This window comes from Sorex fumeus, unplaced genomic scaffold (assembly GCF_029834395.1).
Source record: "Sorex fumeus unplaced genomic scaffold, SorFum_2.1 ptg000129l, whole genome shotgun sequence".
Lineage (NCBI taxonomy): Eukaryota > Metazoa > Chordata > Mammalia > Eulipotyphla > Soricidae > Sorex > Sorex fumeus.
Genome location: NW_026606186.1, coordinates 7717121 through 7740321, shown reverse-complemented (window position 1 = coordinate 7740321; position 23201 = coordinate 7717121). Strand labels below are relative to the sequence as shown.

The 23201-nt window shown below is 38.0% G+C and overlaps 1 pseudogene; it reads left to right on the top strand.

The window, feature by feature from the left end:
- The first annotated feature begins 44 nt into the window (after window positions 1-44).
- Window positions 45-19451, top strand: LOC130045724 (olfactory receptor 1J4-like; annotated as a pseudogene).
- The last annotated feature ends 3750 nt before the right edge of the window (window positions 19452-23201 follow it).

Below are 23201 nucleotides of genomic sequence, written 5' to 3'. Positions count from 1 at the left end.
ATTCTTGGACCAGTGCAAGATGGACCAGAGCAAAAGCGTTTGCCATGAATGTTTTCATTAATCAAGAACGAAAGTCAGAGGTCGGAAGACAATCAGATGCCATCGTAGTTCCAACCATAAATGAAGCCAACTGGTGATGCGGCAGCGTTATTTCCATGACTTGCCGAGCAGCTTCTGGGAAACCAAAGCGTTTGGATTCCGTGGGGAGTATGGTTGCAAAATTGAAACTTTAAAGGAATTGAGCCTATGGCTTAATTTGATTCAACATGGGAAACCTCATCCAGACCGGATATGAACAGGATTGACAGAATGTTAGCTCTTTCTTGATTCCGTGGTTGGCAGTGCATGGCTGTTCTTAGTTGGTGGAGTGATTTGTTTGATTAATTCCAATAACGAACAAGACTCTGTCATGCCAACTGATCTAAATATTTTAGCTAAATACTTTGTGGCCCTGGTGCCTCCTACCAGTGACAGCCCTAAAGTCAGAGAAGTTCACAAAATTTCCTCTAGGGCAAGCTGTTAAAAGTCCAGACTTTTTTTTTTCAATTTCTGAACCCTGTGCCAAGGGTTTTTTCTTAATGAGTCACCGTGAGATACAGTTACAGACTTATAAACTTTCTTGACTATGTTTCAGTCGTACAATGTTCGACTACCCATCCCTCTAGCAGTGCCCATTCTCCACCACCAGTTTTCCCAGGGTCCCTCTCACCACTCCCACCACATCCCCACCCCCTGCCTCTGTGGCAGGCACATTCCCTCTTACTCCCATTCTCCTTTTGGGTGTTACAGTTTGAAATACAGAAACTAAGTGGCCTTCATGTTTGGTCCATAGTCTACTTTCAGCACACATCTCCCATCCTGAGTGATCCCTCCAAGCATCATTTACTTGGTGGTCCCTTCTCTATCCCAGATGCCTTTTCTCCCCAGCATGTGAGGCCAATTCTAAGTCATGGAGCTCTTAATCAAGTTCAGAGTGCGTTAAAAATAAAAGGTCTTCAGTAAACAACTAATACCAATTACTCGTAATATGAAAAACTACCTTGATTTTTTTTCCACCCTTGAGACCATTTTTTCAAATCTGACAACAAAGTAAATAGTTTTCTGTACTTTCCAGGATGTTTCTGTGATTTTCTTTTGCTCCCACATATCTTTCTTAACATTATTCTTGACTGTGCTGTACTTCTTAGTGCATATATGACTACTGTAAATAAATCTAAGTCACACTTTCTGTGTAACCATTAGTACTTGCAGACAATAAATTTTATTTTAGCTTTCAAAAAATGAATAAGAGACTTATGGGGTACAGACAAACTACCAAAATTCCTACTAAGACTTTCCCTTTGTCAACTGGATCATGAAGGTAGCCCACCAGCCACACAGTAGACTCTGCAGGAGTAAAATTTAGGATTTGTCAATCCCTTAATCCAGCAACCATTATTCCACTCCCTGAGGAAATCTTTAAAAAGTAAAGATCACATGTGCATAGATATAAGACAAGTCTACAAAACCCGGTCTAGTTTAAGAGATACCCTCTTGGATAATCCAGAGGACACTTGCTTTACTGGAAAGTAGCCTAGTTGATGAAGAAATTCTGAAAGCTACATATGCTATTGTGAGTCTGACCAGTCAGAGGAAGCTGAAACCTAGCTTGGGATAACATCAATCCCAGAAAGAAGAAGAAATTGCTCTCACTCCAGCCTCCCAATTAGTTAAAGGACTTGGAATAAAGAACCCTATATGGACTCTAAATATGCTTTCTTAGTCTTCCATGTTCATGCAGCATTATCAAAGGACAAGGGATATCTAAAAACTGAAAATAGTCCTCTAAGGCTGGAGAAAAAATTTCAGAGCTGTTGAAAGCAATGCAGGCCCCCCAAAAAATAGCAGTTATGTACTGCAAGGGCCATCAAAAAAGGAGATATTGAAACAATTAAAGGACATAGCCAAGCAGATGCTATAGCTAAGAAAACCTCATCTAATTCCTGTTTAATTATGGGACTTAAATTTTATATCCAGAGCAGATTTCAACTGAGCCAAGATACTCTGAAGAACAGGAACAATGGGCATTGCAACAGGTTTTCAAACAGCTCTCCTTGGGTAGTATCAGTTCTGTTGTTTGAGTCCGGGGGTCTGTGTTCATTAGACATTCTCTATTCCCTCACTTTGTTTCTTCATATACTACCTATGATTTATTTCATTGGCCCTCTGTCATTATCCCTCTGATATAGGGTACCTCCCAAAATTTGCACCTGAGGAAAACTTTACATGTTTTTCTCATATCTTATTCAAGTCACTCCATGATAACCAGCACCTTCCTTTTTAAAAACTATGCTTAATTTGTATATATGTAACTGAGAAAACTGAGGTTTCTTTAAAAATAACTTAAAGTTTAAATATATCAAAACACTATTGGTGAACTTCTCTGGGTAACTTAAACAGATGTTGATAAACCCAGGGACTCTTGAAAGGTGAGAACACTTATGAATCATCCAGTAACCAGAGTTGCTACACATACTTAGTTGTCAGAGACTTTGAATTATTCCAGATAAATGTCTCATACAAAATGTCCATATTCAAAGCCTCAAGAATACCCCTGCAAAAAAAATACATCCCTAACTGCCAAATATGTAGTTGAAAATTTTCTAATTATTCTCCTGATATTTCACACACTATATATACATATATTATTATATTCTTTTAAATATTTTATTTTTATACATTAATTGCTAAAATATTCATAGAATATCTCAAGTACATCATTGTATCACTGTCATCCCATTGTTCATCAAATTACTCAAGCGGACGCCTCCCAGCCCTGAGATTTTAGCAGCCTCTTCTTATTTGTATTTTCCCAAAGATTGGAGGCTCTTTCAGGGTCAGAGGAATGAGATCTGTTGTCGTTACTGTATTTGGCATATCAAATACATCACTAGGAGCTGGCCAGGCTCTGCCCCGGTAAGCGGGAAACTCTCCGTAGCTTGCTGGGCTCTCCGAGTGGCATATATGGGTAGGAAGTGTTTTATAATGTGTCGCAGCCTGAAGCATGGCAGTGGTTGGGCAGTGGAGGTCGGCTGCCAGGGCTGGGTCCCTTGGGGTGGGTCTCAAGTACATAAAAACAAAAAAATAATAAATTGATGGCCAATATATTTTTGCAACACAATTTTAATTTATATCTGTTTTAGAAAGCTTCAGGCTCAAAATTAGTATTTTGGCCTCCATTATAAGCAAATTTTTAGGAATATCTAGAATATACTTATAACCATTTTAGATGACTGAAATAAAAACACCTTTGAGGCGCTTCTCAATTCTCTATAGAATTTACCTCTGGCTCTCATGTGACAGATTTTATAGTGTGAATACAGCCAGTAATGTGCTGCTTTCCTCCTCAAGCTCATTTCTACAAATGCTATTGCATTTTTACTTCTAATGTCAAAAAACTGATTCTAGTAGTCAAGGCAAATCTTTGGACAAAGTTTTTTAAATCTTCTAGAGTGATGGGTAGCACTGCAACACTGTCATCCCATTGTCATCCCACTGTCATCGATTTGCTAGAGTGGGCACCAGTAACGTCTTCATTGTGAGACTTGTTACTGATTTGGGCATATTGAATACACCACGGGTAGCTTGCCAGGCTCTACTGTGCAAGCAGGATACTCTCGGTAGCTTGCAGGGCTCTCTGAGAGAGACGGAGCAATCAAACCCAGATCAGCCGCATGCAAGGCAAACACCCTACCCACTGTGCTATCGCTGTTGGGTATTAATCTATAATTAGCCATTTACAAATATACTTGTTTGTCCAATCTCCTATCACAAAATAGTGAATGAAAAATTCATGAAAAATGGAGAAACTCATTAATAGAAAAGCTCCAGAGACAATTAGACAATTTTATCTTAAGTGGATGCAAACTATATCTTTTTCTTTTTTAATATCTTTAATATTGAATAATATTGTTTATGTACTTCAGAAAAATCATGATACACACACACATATATATATATTTATGTACATATATGTATATATATATCCTGGTGAATTCTTGTCTCTTTCCCAAAAAGATTTTAAAAAGAAAATGTAAGAGAGAAGAAACTGCCACCTGGGGAAAAAAAGCAGAGGAAGCAGAGAGGGTGGGCAGTAATGTGAAATCTTTTCCCCAAATTTTATGCTTACAAATTCATTCCTGATCCAACTCAAATTATGAATTCTCCTGAAACTTCTAATTTGGACTTAAAGCTAGCTCTTATACTTACATGTTAACAGGATAGCAGAGTAAGGATCCTATTTTAAACCTACCGTAACACTGATTTTTGCTTTTCCCTCCATCTCTCCCTTCATGGCATTTTTGTTCCTATAGTCTAGGGTCAAGTGTTTGCCCACTTTTGATACTGTCCATTCCCTTATCATGTTATTCTTTATAACATGGATTAGTTAAAACATCAGTTTTTATCTTTGTCTTTCTGACTTACATCACTTAACACAAGATCCTCCATTTCCATCCAAGTTACAATAAATTTCATGATTTCATCCTTACTTGTGACTGCATGGTATTCCATTGTGTATATATTGTGTATTTAAATTTAATTTTATTACTATTGAGGTAGCCCGGAAAGCTACAGAGAGTATCCCACCCTCATGGCAGAGCCTGGCAAGCACCCTGTGGCATATTCAATATGCCAAAAAAGTAACAAGAAGTCTCACAATGGAGATGTTACTAGTGCCCACTTGAGCAAATCGATGAACAATGGGAGGACAGTTCTACAGTGCTACTAATGAGGTAAAAAGACTTATAACTGATTTTATAGTATTTGTTTTTGTTTAGGCACTGTGATTTACGAAGTTGCTGACAATGTTATTGTGTATATATATCTTTATTCGCTCATCTGCCATTGGAAATCTGGGTTGGTCCCATGTTCTGATTATTGTAAACTACAGTGACCATATTTACATTCTCTCCAGCAATGACTACAGTTCCTTTTTTACCACATCCTCATCAACACAACTCGACTATCTTTTTGGTACACACTATTCTCATTTGTGTGAGATGAAATCCCATTGTCTTAATTAGAATTTCCCCAACAATAAGTGAACATCCATTAATAAATCTTGTAGCAACGTAGATTTTACTTTTATCTCAATGTTTATAGTATGAAGTATCCATTGGGTTTCCAACTTTGAGGAGGAAGTCTTTTCAGCTCTGGATTTCAGCAAAGTAGGCTTCCTAATGGTAGAACTGTAATAAATTTCCACCAAAAGAACTTCATTTCATAGCTGGTAGGCAATAGATCGACATTTATGAAAATTATTTTCCATTGTCCTGAGTCTAATTATGGTGATAGAATAAAAATTCCTTCATCATTTTGTTTAGATGGTGAAAGTATTAGAATACTTCTGCATTTCTTGGAATAGTTTAGGACACAGGAAAAAAAGGTAATGAGATTATCTTAGTCAACCTCTATTTTACTATTCTTTTACAAAAATTAAAGATTTTATTTCAGTCACCATGATTTACAATACTGTCAATGTTATCGTCAATGCATATATCATTCCTGCCCCACATGTCCTGCACCAGTGTCCACTTCCCTCTGCCTTTGCCTCGGGGTCCCCCAATTCTCACTCCCTCTGTCACACTAAGCCCAGTTCTGTAGAACCTGAGAGTGGTTTACAGAACTGAGTTTAGCATGGGATTGTTTACATTGAGTTACATTTTTCCTACGGGTAACTGAAAAGGCAAAATATTTTGTGAAACACAAAATTCCTAGCAAACTTTCAAGGATGAATTCTCTATTGCCTAGTACCAACAAAGGGTTCTCTCAAGGGGACCAAAGGAAATGAAATAATTATTTTTCTCCTCTTTATTTAATTTGAAGCTTAGATGGGGGAGCTGTTCCCCAGAGTCTTCTCAATGATTATAAATTTAGAACACCCACTGATTGCTCAGGAGTTGTAAACAAGTGTACTTTGATATATCTATCTTTCTTGGTTTAGAACTGACAATTCTTCCTTCTGCAATGTATCATTAAGCCTCTCAGAGACTCAATCTGCTTCACCGTGGCTTCTAGATAGAAATGAAAAACTTGCCCATAACTCATTGCTGAAGGTATTATATGCTCATCACCTAAGAGGCAGTGGTGTAACAGGAAAATCACTTTCAGCAGTGAGATTTCGTGTATATATGTGTGTGTGTATATATATATGTATATATATATATATTGAATGTATTTGTGTGTAAATGCATATACCGTGTACTATGGTATTAGAGCATAGCTTTGTTGTCATTCCGAAGTCTACAGATATTACCGTAGGGAATTATGTTTTGGTTGAGTTTCTAATACTCTTTTGCTCTTCTTTCAACCTCCAATGCATTGTTCATTCACCCATATTTTTCCCAAAGCTGTAATTATATTCATCTCCAACTTCATCTCTAGTTCAAGGGTAAGTGGATGTCACTGTATACCTGAACTACAATATAACAGCCTCCTAGCAACATTATTGATAAGCTATTTTGTGCCTTTGCTATGTGGACAAACATAGTAACCAATGTAATATTTAAATTATTTTATTCATAACCTCACTTAAACCTTTCTGTGGGTGCTCAATTGCTCTGAAAATAAGATCAAACCTTTCCATTTTGACAGAAAAACATTTACACAATCTACCTCATGACTAATTCTCCAAACTCAGAACTTTCCCATGATGATCATGCCCTGATTCTTTTTTCTGTTCCTCAAATATCATAGTCCTGTCCTCTCTAAATCCATAACTAGAAAGTCCATTTTTTTCTTTCATGCAGAAAACTTTTAATATTCAAGGTACATTTAAAACTCCTTAAGAACAGACTTACTAATAATATTATATTCATTAATAATATAATGCTTGCTTAATAATATCTATTTAGTAAATTGATATAATATAGCGTGGCTGTAACGATAGCACAGTGGGTAGGGCGTTAGCCTTCCACACGGCCAACCCAGGTTCGATTCCTCCATCCCTCTCAGAGAGCTGGGCAAGCTACCAAGAGTATCCTGCCCGCACGGCAGAGCCTTGCAAGCTCCCTGTGGCATATTCACAGTCACGGTCATGGTCCTCCCGTTGTTCATCAATTTGCTCAAGCGGACCCAGTAACGTCTCCAGCATGAGACTTGTTACTGTGTTTGGCATATGGAATACGACACGGGTAACTTGCCAGGTTCTGCCGTGCGGGCGAGATACTCTCAGTAGCTTGCGGGGCTCTCCAAGAGTGGCAAAGGAATCGAACTCGGGTCAGCCCTGTTGGCCGCGTGTAAGGCAAACGCCCTACCGCTGTGCTATTGCTCCAGCCCCTGCTATCGCTGCAGCCCCGTGGCATATTCAATATGCCAAAAACAGTAACAACAAGTCTTACAATGGAGACGTTACTGGTGCCTGCTCAAGTAAATCAATGAACAGCGAGAGGACCGTGCTACACAATGCTACAGTGCTACAATAATATCAATTATTAGGCCAGTAAATAGGAATTGTCACTGTCACAGTCATGGTCCTCCCGTTATTTACCTATTAGCTCTAGCGTGGGGCCCAGTAACGTCTCCATCGTGAAACTTGTTGTTACTGTGTTTGTCATATGGAACACGTCACAGGTAGCTTACCAGGCTTTGCCATGTGGGCGAGATACTCTCCGTAGCTTGCCAGGCTCTCTGAGAGGGGCAGAGGAATCGAACCTGGCTCAGCCAGACAGGCTGCATGCAAGGCAAACGCCCTGCCGCTGTGCTAGCACTCCAATAGAAATTACTGACATGAATCCTGGTCTCTTTTTTTTTAATGGGGAAAAAAAGAGAGGAGGAATGAAGGATGATACTATAACACAAGGACATTTCTGTGGGGGGGGGGGGGGGCGGGTTTATGTGTACTTTGCTAGTGGTGGAGTGCAGCAGCATTACATGAAAACCATACACATTAAGACAAATGCAAATCTGTTACCTAAACCACAATAATAAATATAAAAAAATTTAAGTCAAGGAGTAATTAAAATAAAATAGCTAATAGCTCCAACTACCCAAAGGGAGAATGGTGATAAACTGAAAATGTGGAGAAGTGGAAAGAATTAACTTGAAGACTAATCACAATATTACCAAGTATGTTGCTAGATCTCACATTTTTGACTGATATTCTTGTTTCTACTGCCTTTGCCTGAAGCAATTACAAAGAATGTTCCCACCAAGTCTCCAAATTTTGATGTGTTGGTGATTCAAAAGACTCCAGTGGGTTGTTTCTTATACTAAAATTCTTGGAAAAAGAACATTAGCTGATTCTTGGATGAGTCATAGGAAAAGTGAAGGAGGATTATAGACTAATAAGGGTCTCAATCACATTAAGTAACTATTTCTGACTTATCTTCACACTCAAAGGTCCTAATCTCAGTTTTTAATAATAAACTCTGAATCTACTCATGCTTTAATTTGAATTTTTCTGATATTTTATAGTTTATATGACAGAGATACTGATTCTAGCTAGACACAGAATATCTTGATGTCAGACCAAAGTTTGACATTAGCAAGACCAAAAATGAGCCATAATTGTTTAAAATAATGATCAGCTTTGTCTAAAACCATATTCTTTTCTGTGATAGACTGCTCATCCTTCCACCATATCATCTCCCTTTCATATCCAGCAATAGAAGACCCTGAAGATGGAAAACCAGAGCTGTGCATTGGAGTTCATCCTCTTGGGGATCCCCAACTGGACAGAGAAAGAGGACCGATATTGTGCCCTTTTCCTGGTGTTACTGACCACCGTGCTGGGGAAGCTGCACACCTCCTGCTAATCAGGCTAAACTCCCGCCTCCACACCCCCATTGTCTTCTTCCTCAGTCACTTAGCTCTCACTGATGTCTCTTTCTCTTCAGTGACAGCCCCAGAGACGCTCTTTATTATGCAGACACAGAGCCAATCCATCTCTTATGCTGGGTGTGTTTCTCAGGTATATTTCTTCCTATTTTATGCTCATGTTGGCAGTTTCCTTCTCACCTCCATGGCCTATGACAGGTATGTGGCCATCTGTCACCCTCTCCGCTACACCACCATCATGAATCAGAGTCTGTGTTCTCTGCTAGTAATCCTATCCTGAGTCTTATCCTGTGCTAGTGACTTTCGCCACACTCTCCACCTGTCCCCCACTTCTTCTGTGACCTCTCTGCCTTACTTAAGCTCTCCAGCTCAGATACCACAGTCAATGAACTGGTTATCCTCACCATGGGAGTGGAAGTCATCACTATATCACTATACCATACATATGCATCTTGGTCTCTTATGGCCGCATTGGAGCCACCATCCTGAAGGTCCCCTCCGCCAAGGGATCTATAAAGTCTTTTCCATATGTGGCTTTCATCTCACTGTGGTATCTCTCTACTATGGATCAATTATCAGCTTCTACTTTTTCCTCTCATCCAATACCTCCAATAAGAAGGATGTCGCTGTTGCTGTAATGTACACTCTTGTCACTCTCATGCTAAAACCCCTTTATCTAAGTCTGAGGAATCTAAACTCTGAGAAATTTGCTAAGTAGAGCAATATTTTCACTACGATGAACATCCTATGCCCTATAACTTCCCATCCTGCACATGCAATAAGAACATTACTTCTTCTATGAGTGATTGTTTCATAATGTATCCTGGCATGGCACTCTGGGGATATGTTTTAGTTTGTATAATTTTCTCTGTGACTTTTCTTCTTTATTTTTTTGCCATGTGAAAGGTTTATTGAAAATATGTCTTCCATATTGATTTATTTAAAATTTGCTTTTGAATGATTCTTCTAAAATGTTTTTGTCCTTTACTTGTTTTGCTCACTGTCCTACAAACATTTCAATTTTCTCTGTGGTTACAACTTTCCTTAAAAGGTATTTATTTATTCATTTATTCATTTGGGTAGCTTTTATTTATTAATTATTTTAGTCAATCACAACCTTTATACCCAATTTTTTATTCTTTAAACAACAAAACTATTTTCTGTAATTTAAACTTGTATCTTTGTGCCTCATTTTGTAGTGCATTTGATGTATTTTTGAATGACATTAATTTGAAACAGTTTTTCTAAATTTTTTTATTTTTAAAAACAATCCTAGTCATTTGTCAAGTTATATTCACAATGATGGTGATAAGATACAGTACTTTGTTGTTTTCTTATTTTGAGTGGGCTCATCCACACATTGAACCTATATGGTGTTCCTAAGATCCAAAACAATGGATGTGGTGGGTCTTGGACTAGAGTCAGGTGCCGAATTCAAACTTGATTCAATCTCCCTATGTAAGAATGGCTAACTGATCAATAAGTATGGTTACAGTAAAAATTTTTATAGTAGAATTTTTTAATTTAATCACTGTGAGATAGAGTTATAAGATTTCATGTTTGAGTTACGATCATACAATGGTCAAACACCCATATCTCCACCATTGCACATTCTCCACCACAAATGTCTGTCCCATTCAACCTTCCCGCTGCCTCCAAGGCAGACGATTTACCCCATATTCTCTTTCTCTCCTTTTGGTCATTTGATTTGCAATACAGATTACAGTAGAAATTTTAAAGTGACTTTCCTAGTGATGAGATAATTTTAGGAGATCCTTCTATTTCCAATATGAAGTTCAGCCTTTCAGTGTTTGTTAAGAATGCCTATGAAGAATATTAAGAAAGCCAGGCAAGACTTACATGCAGTAGTGTAAGTATGTGTGAATTAAAACCAAAAATGTCCTTCTTCCCCTAATACATGCATATAGTATCATCTGTTTTCTGTTAAAAAAGATATCTGACACATAATCAGTAGAATTCAGAACTGAAGTGACTAAGGGGATGTGAAAGGTACAGGACCAGGCAAGCTGTCCAGCTCAGACACCACAGTCAATGAACTGGTTATCCTCACCATGGGACTGGCAGTCATCACTATACCATACATATGCATCCTTGTCTCTTATGGCTCTTTGATAAGAGTGATAAGAGTGATCTTAAAACACTGGTGCAAGGATTGATATAGTAGAATTATAATTTTAAATCAACTCTTTTAATGTTATTGTAAACTATGACAATCAATAAAAATAAATTTAATTGCTAGCTGAATTAACAAAATGATGACGTTTTATCTTCCATTCTTTGGAAATTACCTCTGTTCAAGGAAAGAACTGACTTCAATGTTAAATGCCAATTATGTGGCAAGCATCTCCCTATTATTATTCTATGTAATCTGATTAAATAAACAGAAGTTCAATTTACAAGAGACAATTTAACTAGTTCAATTCAATAAACTAAAATAATTAATTGCATGTCATTCTCAAACTACATGTTTGTGTAATATCAAATCCTAAGTTCTCTAATAATATTTTTAATGAATTTTGTAAAAATTTTGTTCAAATTTGCAGTAAAAAAACACTAGTTCGAGAAATCATACATAAGAATCTCCCAGAGTTGAAGCTGAAGAGATAGTACAGTAAATAGGGCGTTTCCTTGCATGTGACAGAGTCATATTTGATTCCTGGAATCCTATATGGTCCTTGGAGCACCATCAGGGGTAATTCCTGAGTGCAGAGCCAGGAGTAATCCCTGAGCATCACTGGGTGTGACCAAAAGCTTAAATGGGAGAGAGTAAGAGAGAGTGGAAGAGAGAAAGAGAGAGAGAGAGAGAGAGAGAGAGAGAGAGAGAGAGAGAGAATTTCTCGGAGTTGAGGATTACAGAAACTGTGAAACTATGATCTGAGAAGCCCAAAGGATCCCAGTGAAAATAGACTCAACTAGGAAAACTTCAAGACACATTTTCTTCAAAATGACAAAAAAAAAACACAGATGAAGCCATAATATCAAAAGAGCAAGATCATAAAGGAACTTACAGTCAAAGGAAAGACCAGAAGATGTACAGCAGATCTATCAAATGAGACTCTGTGGAACAGAGGAGTGTGGAAGGATAAAGCACAAAAACTTAACAAAATGAATTCCTCACCAACAATACTCTGTCCAGCTAGATTATCTTTCAGATTTGAAAAAACAATACTTCTTCGAACAATACTTCAGATTGAAGAAACAATACTGAAGACAGAGCTCCACGGACAGGCAATAGCTTAGGGAATTCAGAACCTTAAAACAAGTTTTGCGGCAGAATCTCCTGCCCCTGCACCAGGCTGTCTTCACAGGGGACCCCTCAGAGGGGGACGAGTTGAGTTTCCCTCCCTGTCCTAAGCAAGCCCCGGCAGCCGAAAACTTCCAGAAACCAGCCACAGCCATGCTCAAGGACACTCTCCACACAATCGGACAAGCCTCACGCGTGAAGGAACTGGCAGAGGAATCCAGGTATGCGGGACCCGTGGCTAAGATCTCCAAGTCTGCTCGGATCAGGACTGGGCCTCCTTCACCCAGATCCCCAGTTTTCCAGTAGTTTGGCAGCCACACCCACAAACTACCCCCCCCAACCGCCCCTGTGCCACATAATCTCATCAACAGCCAAGATGCAGAGACTACAAAACAAAGCTCCTGGAAGAGAGTGATGCAGTTTTTCCTGGATATACTCTATACTCTAGCCCACTGATGTACCTAATAGCAGCACACATGTGTTTAGTTTTAACATACTTGCTTGTATTATCTTATATACAGGCTTAAAAGGCCCCAGAATGAAATCAACAACCTTTACACACTTCCTTCTTATTGTGGTGGGAAGATGCTTGCTGGTTGGGTGGGAGTTTGAATATTATCTGTAGTGAACTATTGTGAACTACTTTTTGAAAATAAAATGTTTAACAATTAAAAAAATTTGGTTCAAATTTGATAAGTATTGTAAATCATATAATGTATAAAATGTAGTAAGTATAGTTTAAATAAAAGTGTATGAACAGATTTGAATAATACATTATGTGTGCATATGTAATAAATATTACATATAGTCATACTTCAAAGAAGAGTAAAAATTCACAATCGCTAGACTAGTACAAAATTTAAAACATTGTTAAGCCTCTTCCTCAACGGTATATTCCTTTCCTTTCCTTTTGGAAATATATATTATCTTTTTAATAATCTTAGTATTCCATTACTTATCCATAAGTCTTCAGAATTCTTAATGTTAGGGAGTTTTGACCCTTCCATAATTTATTGCTCTACAAATACATACAAATGAAATGATGCTACTTGTTTTTCTGTGTTTCACTTTTTTGCCTAGGATTTTTCTTATCTGTGTTATATAAAATTTCATTGTGAGAAAATAAGACACTTCATTATTTTCTTTGGGCTGGAACGATAGCACAGCGGTAGGGTGTTTGCCTTGCACGCAGCCAACATGGCCGACCCGAGTTCGATTCCTCCACCCCTCTCGGAGAACCCGGCAAGCTACCTAGAGTATCTTGCCCGCACGGCAGAGCCTGGCAAGCTACCTGTGATGTATTTGACATGCCAAACACAGTAACAAGAAGTCTCATGATGGAGACGTTACTGGACCCGCTCTAGCAAATCGATGAACAACGGGAGGACAGTGACAGTGACAGGATTATTTTCTTTTATAATTTCTTTTTACTTTAGTGTTTTGCTTCTATGAACAATACCGCTTTATACCCAATGAACATATGAAAAGTTTTTGTAAATTTTATACATAGAAGACTGTCAGTAAGCATGTAAAGGTAAACATAACTTTCACTGCTAAACTACTTTTTCAGAGTTGTCTTGAGAATACAATTTGAAAAGAACCCATACTGTGAATTATGGCTGGAGCGATAGCACAGCAGTAGGGCGTTTGCCTTGCACGCAACCAACATGGCCGACCCGAGTTCAATTCCTCCACCCCTCTCGGAGAGCCCGGCAAGCTACCGAGAGTATCTCGCCCACATGGCAGAGCCTGGCAAGCCACCTGTGATGTATTCGATATGCCAAACACAGTAACAACAAAGTCACCAATGGAGACGTTACTGGGCCCGCTCGAGCAAATTGATGATCAACGGGAGGGCCTTTACTTTACTTTTTACTTACTGTGAATTATAACTATATGGCTTCTGGAAAATGCAACCATAGAGAGAATAGAAATATCAGTGGTTGCCTCAGATACAGAGATAGAGAAGGTTAAATACATAAAGATAAATTTAGATCAATGAAACTATTTTGTATGATCTTATGACTCTAGGTACATATCAATATACATTTTCATACCTGAATTCCATAAAAGACAAAGTGTGAACTCTAAAGTAAACTATAAACTTTTATTAATAAGACATCAGTAACTGTGTCATTATAACATGTGTAATGTGGAGTAATATGTTATTGAGGGGAGGTCAGGTGGGGTGGGTAAAATATATGAAAGTTTTGAGCTCAACTTTTGAATGAAAGATAAAAATGTAATCATATTAATTACTGCAGAAAAAGCTTTTGACAAGATCCAACACTAATTCATGCAAAAAACCCTCATAAAATATGTGTGGGAAATACCTTCCTCAAGATAGTACTGGACATCTGTAACAAACTGATAGCCAGTATTATTTTTAATATGTAAGTAAAGGCCCTCCCGTTGATCATCGATTTGCTCAAGTGGGCCCAGTAACGTCTCCATTGGAGACTTTGTTGTTACCGTGTTTGGCATATCAAATACGTCACAGGGAGCTTGCCAGGTTCTGCCGTGCGGGCGAGATACTCTTGGTAGCTTGCCGGGCTCTCTGAGAGGGGCAGAGGAATCGAACTCGGGTCAGCCATGTTGGCTGCATGCAAGGCAAACGCCCTACCGCTGTGCTATCGCTTGTCTACGGCCATACCACCCTGAACGTGCCCAATCTCGTCTGATCTCAGAAGCTAAGCAGGGTCGGGCCTGGTTAGTACTTGGATATTTAATATGAAAAGCTAAAATAAAAGCTTTTCCTCTGAGATCCAGTACAAGCAAAGATGTGTCTCCATTTTTATCCAAAATAGTATTAGGAGTACTAGCAAAAGCACAAAGGTAAAAAAAAGAAATCAAGTTATCCAAATTGGAAAAGTAGTTAAATTCCCATTATTTTCAGATAACACAATTATATATATAAAAGATCATAAAAAGTCCAATAAAGAACTGTTAGAAACAATTAAATACAGTGAAGTCATCAGCTGAAAATTCAGCACACAAAAATGTGTTACATGCCTCTGTGCAAATAATGAAGAGGAAGTTATCAAAGAGTCTAACACATTCAAAATATATCCAAAAATATACAGTACCCAAGAATCAAATTAATAAAAGAAGTGAGAGACCTATGCCATAAGAACTCAAAGTCACTTTTGAAAGAGAACTTAGAAAATTAAAAAATATTTCTTGTTCATATATTGGAGAATTAATATTGTCAAAATGACCATCCTAACTCAATTATTATATAGATTCAATGCAATTCCTGTCCAGATTCCAGTGATATTCTTCAAGGACTTAAGATACTAAATAATAAAGTTTGTATGGAATCACAAAATGGCAGAATAGGGACTGGAGAAATAGTACAGTGGGTAGTGAGCTTGCTGCTTTGACTTTGGCCAACCTTGGTTCAAGCCTGGAACCACATACCCCCCACCTGATCCCCATCATGAGTGATCCCTAAGTACAGAGCCAAGAGTGAGCCATGAGCACCACTGGGTGTGCCACCCCCACAAAAGACCACCCTAGTAGCCAAAGACATACTGAGATATGAGAAGTTGGATGATATCTCCTTACATAACAGAAACTATATTACAAAGCTATAAAAATCAAAATAGCACTGATACTGGCATAAGGACAGATTCTCCTACCAGTGGGTTAGAATTGAGTACCCAAAGAAAAGTCCCCAAATGTGTGGTCATATAATTTTCAACAAAGGAGTTGGGTACAAGAAGTGGAATAAAGATAGCCTCTTTAGCAAGTAGTATTGGAAAAAGTGAAAACCGCATGTTAAAAACTGAAGTTGAATACATATCTCACAATTCACACAAGTGGATCACATGTAGATCACATACTTTGAGATCAGACCAGAATTTATAAAATATACTTGGAAAAATATGGACAGAATAATCCAAGATTTATAACACAAGTTGTTCTCAATGACATGATTTCACTGGTAAAGGCAACATGAGCAAAAATAAATAAATGGAACTAAATCAATTTAAAGAGCTTCTTCATGGAAAAAGAAATAAGGGCTAACACTCTATGACACCCAGCTTAATGAGAGAGAATATTTGCATTCAGCACGCCACACATAGTGTTAAATTCCAATATATAAAAAGCACTCAAATAACAGCAAAAAAATCCAAAAACTTTATTAAATATGGGGAGAGAAGACAGTCATGTCTCTGAATGAGACAGATAGATGACCAGTAGACATATATAAAAGTGTATCTTTTGTTATCAGGGTCATATAAATCATGATTTAGATGACAGTGAGCTATCATCTTACAGCAATGAGAGTGAAATTTATTTTTTAAGTGGGAAACAATATGTGTTGGCAGGGACTTGGTGGAAAAGAAACACTCATATGTCACTGGTGGAACTGTTGTCTGGTTGGGTCCCTATGGAAAACAATATGGAGATTTGTCAGAACTGAATGGAGCTTCCATATGACCCAGAAATTCCACTAGCTTCCATCAAGAGTGATGAAGATAGGAAGTAGGGCAGGAGAATGTTGTAAAACAAGGCAGTGTACCCAAATCTAGCAAATTCATTCACAACCAGCCCGACACCATGGCACTACGTGAGATCTGCCAGCTGCCATTCCAGCAGTTAGTGTGCGAGATCACGTAGAACTTCAAGACCAACCTGCGCTCCCAGGCTCAGAAGTCATGGTGCTGCAGGAGGCATGTGAGGCCTACCTAGTGGGGCTCTTCGAGGACACCAACCTCTGCGCATTCCCCACCAAGCGTGTCACCATTTTGCCCAAGGACATCCAGTTGGCATGCCATATCCGCAGGGAGAGAGCATAAAGTTTACAATGCTAAAATCTCAGGACTGGGACAAATAGAGACGCTACTGGAGCCTGCTCGAGTAATCCATGATTAACAAGATGACAGTGACAGTGACAATGTCCCCAGAATGCGTCCCCATCCCAACCCTCCCCTTACCTCTATGGCAGACAATTACCCCATAATCTAGCTCTACTTTTGGGCATTATGGTCTGCAGTATAAATACTGAGAAGCTATCACTTTTGGTATTTTATCTACTATCAGCAAACATCTTCCACCCAGATCCTCCAAATTCCAGTAGGTGGGGGTCACACCCACCACCTGGCCCCCTGGCGCCGTGTAATCCCATCAGCGGCCAAGACTCAAAGACTATAAAATCCAGATGCCGGAACCGCGCGGCCGCATCTCATTCCTACTTTGGACAAACTTGCAGGCTATTGAATGTAGCCTGCCCACAGGGCAGAGTCTGGCAAACTCCCCGTGGCGTACCAAATATGCCAAATACCAGTAACAATGATGGGTCTCATTCTCCTAAAGAGCCGTGAATATAATCTCAGGGCTAGGATGAAAGAGACGTTACTGGGGCCTGCTCGAGGCAATCGACGATTAACAGGATGATGAAATGAAATGAAAATGAATCAGCAAACATCTCCCATCCCAAAGGATCCCTCCAACCACCATTGACTTAGTGATCCCTTCACTATTCCAGCTGCCTTTTCCCCCAATTCATGAGGCAGATTTCCAACCATGGAGCGGTATTCCTGGTCCTGTGTCTACTGTCCTTGGGTGTCAGTCTCATTTTATGTTATTTTATATTAAGAGAAGCATTCTCAATAAAGATGTCCTCATTTGTTCAGTAGAGTAGACAAAGTGCTTGTTTAGACTACTGTTGCCATATCTGGGGAAAAGAGTTCTGTGAATTTCCCCTGATGATTAAAAAATGAATAATGTTAAATTGGAAGATTTCAGCTTAAAGCCTTAAATAGTAGGTTACAAAAAATTATGTGGTAGAAGCCAAAAATATTATATTCATTGAATAGCTTCCTTAATACCTTTGTATACATCAAAAATGCTTTTTAAAGCACCAAACTCATAAAAATATGAACTTTACATTGCCTTTCTCCAAAGATGAATTCTCTATGGCTTCCACAACAACCAGTTCTCCAAGGGAAACAGAGGGAACCAAGTGATTATTCCCTCAGCCTGAGTCTAATTTGGAGTCAGAATGGGGACTTATCCCCCAGGTTGTCCTCATGACTCTAAATGTAGAGACCACACAGATTGTTCAGAAGTTGTAAGCAAGTGCATGTTAATAAATCTATCTTATTTGGTTTTGAACTGGCACTGCTCCCTATTGCAAAGCATCTTTAAGGCTCTTAGATGCTCCATCAACTTCACTGGACTCTAAAGAGAAATGGAAGGATTTTCTGAGCCTTAGAACTGAAGGTACAATATACTCATGAGTTATTACCTTTAACTGGAAGGAAGTTTTTTTATGTTAACTCGGTATATAGAATATCAACATAATAGCTGTTAGGTTAAAATTCATGTACAGATTTCTCTAAAACTATGTTCTGCTATGTGATAGATTTCTCATTCTTTCAGATTATAATCTATTTTTCTCTCCAGGAAATGAAAAGACCATGAGATGGATAATCATAGCTGTGTGTCGGAGTTCATCCTCTTGGGGCTCCCCAGCTGGACAGAGAAACAGGGTCTATATTATGCCCTTTTCCTGATCATGTACTTGACCACTATGCTGGGGAACCTGCTCATCATCTTACTCATCAGGTTGGACTCCCGCCTCCACACCCCCATGTACTTCTTCCTAAGTCACCTGGCTCTCACTGACATCTCTTTCTCTTCAGTGATAGCCCCAAAGATGCTCTTTAATATGCAGACACAGAGTCAATCCATCTCTTACACAGGGTGTGTTTCCCAGATGTATTTCTTTATATTTTTTGGAGATATCGACAGCCTCCTTCTCACCTCCATGGCCTATGACAGGTATGTGGCCATCTGTCACCCCCTCCACTACACCACCATCATGAGTCAGAACCTGTGTTTTCTGCTGGTCACTATGTCTTGGGTACTATCCTGTGCTAGTGCCCTTTCCCATACCCTGCTTCTCATCCGGCTCTCTTTCTGTGGAGACAACGTTGTCCCCCACTTTTTCTGTGACCTCTCTGCCTTACTTAAGCTGTCCAGCTCAGACACCACAGCCAATGACCTGGCTATCTTCGCTGTCGGTACACCTGTGATCACTGTACCGTTCATATGCATCCTGGTCTCGTATGGCCGCATTGGGGCTACCATCCTGAAGGCCCCTTCTGCAAAGGGAATATTCAAAGCCTTTTCCACATGTGGGTCACACCTCACTGTAGTTTCTCTTTATTATGGGTCAATTATTGGTCTGTACTTTTTCCCCTCATCCAATGACTCTAATAACAAGGATGTCATAGTGGCTATATTGTATACCTTTGTTACTCCCATGTTGAACCCTTTTATCTACAGCCTGAGGAATAGGGATATGAAAGGAGCACTAAGAAATATATTCAGTAGAGCAATATTTCCACCACAATGAGAATTTTTTACTATACCTTCATATAAGTTCTATGCCTTCCTGCACAAACAAGAATATTATTTCTTTCCTGAATTATTGTTCCTTAATAAAACTTAGCAAAGGAAATCTTTCATCAGCTTATGTTTAGTTTTCATATAGTCTTTATTTACTTTTTATTTTTGTGTAATAAAATAATGTTTCTTAAATATATACATTTCAGTGAACTGGAGAATTTGTATAGTGAGTAGGGCATTTGATGCATGAGGCATGAGGCTGCCTTGATCTCCAGCATCCGATATGGTCCTTCCAGCACTGCCTACTGCCAGGAGTAACCCCTGAGTATTGTGTACAAATATATATGTCAAATGAATATTCCTAAGTTTTTTTCCTTTCATATTGTTTCCGTTGACCTAAAATCTTTTTAATTTTCCATTACATTTATATGTATAATCACAATTTTCCATTACACTTATGTGTATATTTATTTTGTTGGAAAGTTTATTATCTAATTATTATTTATTTTAGTTAACTGGTATTTATCTTCCCAGGCTTTTCCTTTGCAAAACATCACAATGCTTTCCTATAGTTCGATGTGGGGGCATTTAAAGGGTCTGTTACCCAGGTATATTCATAGTGATAGTGATAGTATCCATTATTTTTTCTTAATTTGAGTGGGCTTGACCAAGCATTGAATTGATAAAGTTTACGTAAAAAGTCCCAGGCTTCGCCTTGGCAACTACCTGACCCATCATGAATAATTTCAGATTAAAAATTATTTCACGGAGAATTGTGAAACATTATTTCATTGTCATTGAATCTATAATGCGGCAATTACTTGGTTTGTAATTTTGTGAGGGTGAGGGAAGGCAGAATTGGACCATACCCAGCAGCACTCAGAGTTTACCCCTGGCTCTGGGATCACTCCTCTAAGGCTCAGTGGATCATATGAATAGTGGGGATCAAACCTAGTCAGCATCATGCAATGCAAGTGACCTATTCACTGTACAATTGCTCTGGCACTGTGAATGTAATCGTTTCTCTTCCCTCTCAGGAAGCTTTTGGAACTTGCTCAATAATTCCAATATACTAAAATTCATTGAGGAAGTGCTATGGTGGGGAGTGATTCATGATGTTGACTTTCTATATGAATTTTCAACTTCATACATCTTTTAATTTGTGGAAATGAAAAATAAGTCCCAGGATAATGAAATTGTAGGACTGGTGCAGACAACTGGTGGTGAACACAAACTCTTTTGGGTCCCTTTGTGTCTGAGGAAGGCTATATGGTTCAGATAACAGAGTGAAAGATGGAATTTTAGTCACTTTCCAATTGTAATGTGCCTTTGTGTCTGAGGAAGGCCTAATGGTTCAGGGATTGGGGTGAGAAATGGGATTTTAAAGTCACTTTCCATGTGTGATGCAATTGATGGCGATTATTCCTTTCTTAAAAGGGGGTTCAGCCTTTCAAGGTATGAGGTTATATTCATGGATATAGGAAGGAATAATATCAAGAAATTCAGGTAGGAATTCAGTATAGTTTAGATTTATTAAACAAAAAAATATATACTTCTGCACATGCTACATGAATCTTATGTCTCTCTCTTTAGCTCTTGGGAAATTATCTCTGCTCAAGGAAAATTTAAAAAATGGCAATATAGTATGGCAATAATGTGACAAATATATCCCTCTTAGTAATATTTTTAACCTGATTAATTAATTGGTTAAGAGAAGGAAGATCATTTTCAGAGAGGCACTTAAAATTTGCTGATCCCCTAAACTAGCAAAATACAGTGAATGTGGTACTCAAAGTACATATATATGTGAGATAAAATCCTCAATTTGTTAAGTAACAAATATTTTACAAACCTTAGAAGTAATTTTACATTTAGTGAAAAATTTATTTGAATGCTTGTAAATATTGAAAAACTTTATAAACAATATAGCTAATATTAAAAATATAGCTTAAATAAAAATTTTGTGAATATATTTACATAAATAATATGCTAATGTATTAACATATAATATATTTGACACAGTCACTCTTTAAAGAATAAAAGCAAAAATTTCTCTTCACAATCCTTAGGGTTACCTAGTATAAAACATCAGTATCTTTGTCTCTCTTGGAAGTATACAGTACCTTTAAGTTATCTTTAATATTTTCAGTATTCTTACACTTTTCTTTAAAGTTGTAAAAAGAGAAATGCTTGTGTATATTGATCTTTCAATTTTTTTCTTCTGCTTGTTGTCTAGCATTTTCTTTGTGAAATTTATCCATGTTATAGAAGACAATTTACCTTTACTCTTTTCCATGGGTTGCTTTTTTCCCCAGTGGTTTACTTCTTACTTTTACTTTTATGTTTCTTATACACACTCTCAGTCATCATCTAATCAATTGACATGTGAAAAAGATCTTGAATTGTATACACAGGAGAATAATTACTGGGTTGTATGTATGTATATGTTGAACTTAAATTTTACTACTAAACTCTTCTCTAATAGTCTTATGAAGGCAATTTGAAAAGTCTGCAAATACCTAGTATATGATTTTCTGGAAAAACATACTGAGAGACAGCAGAGAAATCATTGGTTGCCAGGGTTCAGAGATAAAGGTTGAGAGAGGTGAATAAATGAAGCAAAGGAAAATTTGGGGGCCAGTGGAACTATTTTGTATGATCTTATGACTATAGAAACATATATTTAGCAAAACCTGAGCTCAGTAAAATATAAAGAGTAAACTCTAAAGTGAACTATAAACTTTTCTTAAAGAAATATTAAAATGGTTATATTGTAATATTAGTGCAATACATTAATCGGAGAGCCCGGCAAGCTACCGAGAGTATTCGATATGCCAAACACAGTAACAACAAAGTCTCCAATGGAGACGTTACTGGGCCCGCTCGAGCAAATCGACGATCAACGGGAGGGCCTTTACCTTTACCTTTATATTAATCAGGGGAACACAGGTGAAGGTGGGTAAAGCATATGAAAACTGCAGTTTTTATAAACATAAAGCTTATTTAAGAAGGAATGCCTATGATTTTTTTAATTTTAAAAATATTCACAATAGTTTAGATAAGAAGGTCACAGTACTGCTCATTTCTTACACTGATGTGAAAAGTAACTGCCTATCCCACCACAGAAGTGCCCATGACTCTCTCCCACATCCCTGTTACTCTGATCCTGCCTATCTTCTCTTCCATCTTTCCCCCATTATTAGTTAAGACACAGTTTGGGTTTTAATGTGTTCTATAACCTTCCGTAGCAACACCCCTGAGACATCCACTTAAGTTCCTGTTTATTTCCTGGCAACCTCTTCATTCACCTCACCCCTTCCCACAAAACCTGGCACTCTCAGGTCTGTATAGCAGTACTTAAGGTTCATTCTAGATTGATATTGTTTATAGTCTCGATTTCCTTCTTTATATACCACAGATAAATGAAATCATCCTGCTTTTGCCCCTGTGCCTTCAGTTTATCTCATTCAAATGATACTTTCCATGCATGAATGAATTTATTTTTCCTAGTGGCTACATAGTATTTCATTGTATATACATAACCACAACTTTTTGTCCATATTTTTTTTTTACTTTTTCATGAAGCAAGATAGTTTTTATTAAAGAAATTTAGAAATGGGAGAGAGAGAGAGAAGGTAATATACAATTTCTCCAAATTATCTTGGCCTGGAGTCCCTGCATACAAAAAAGTTAATCTCGGTGCTATCTCAGGGAAAGTCTTATACGTATTTAACCCTTCATATTCTTCTAGAAACGT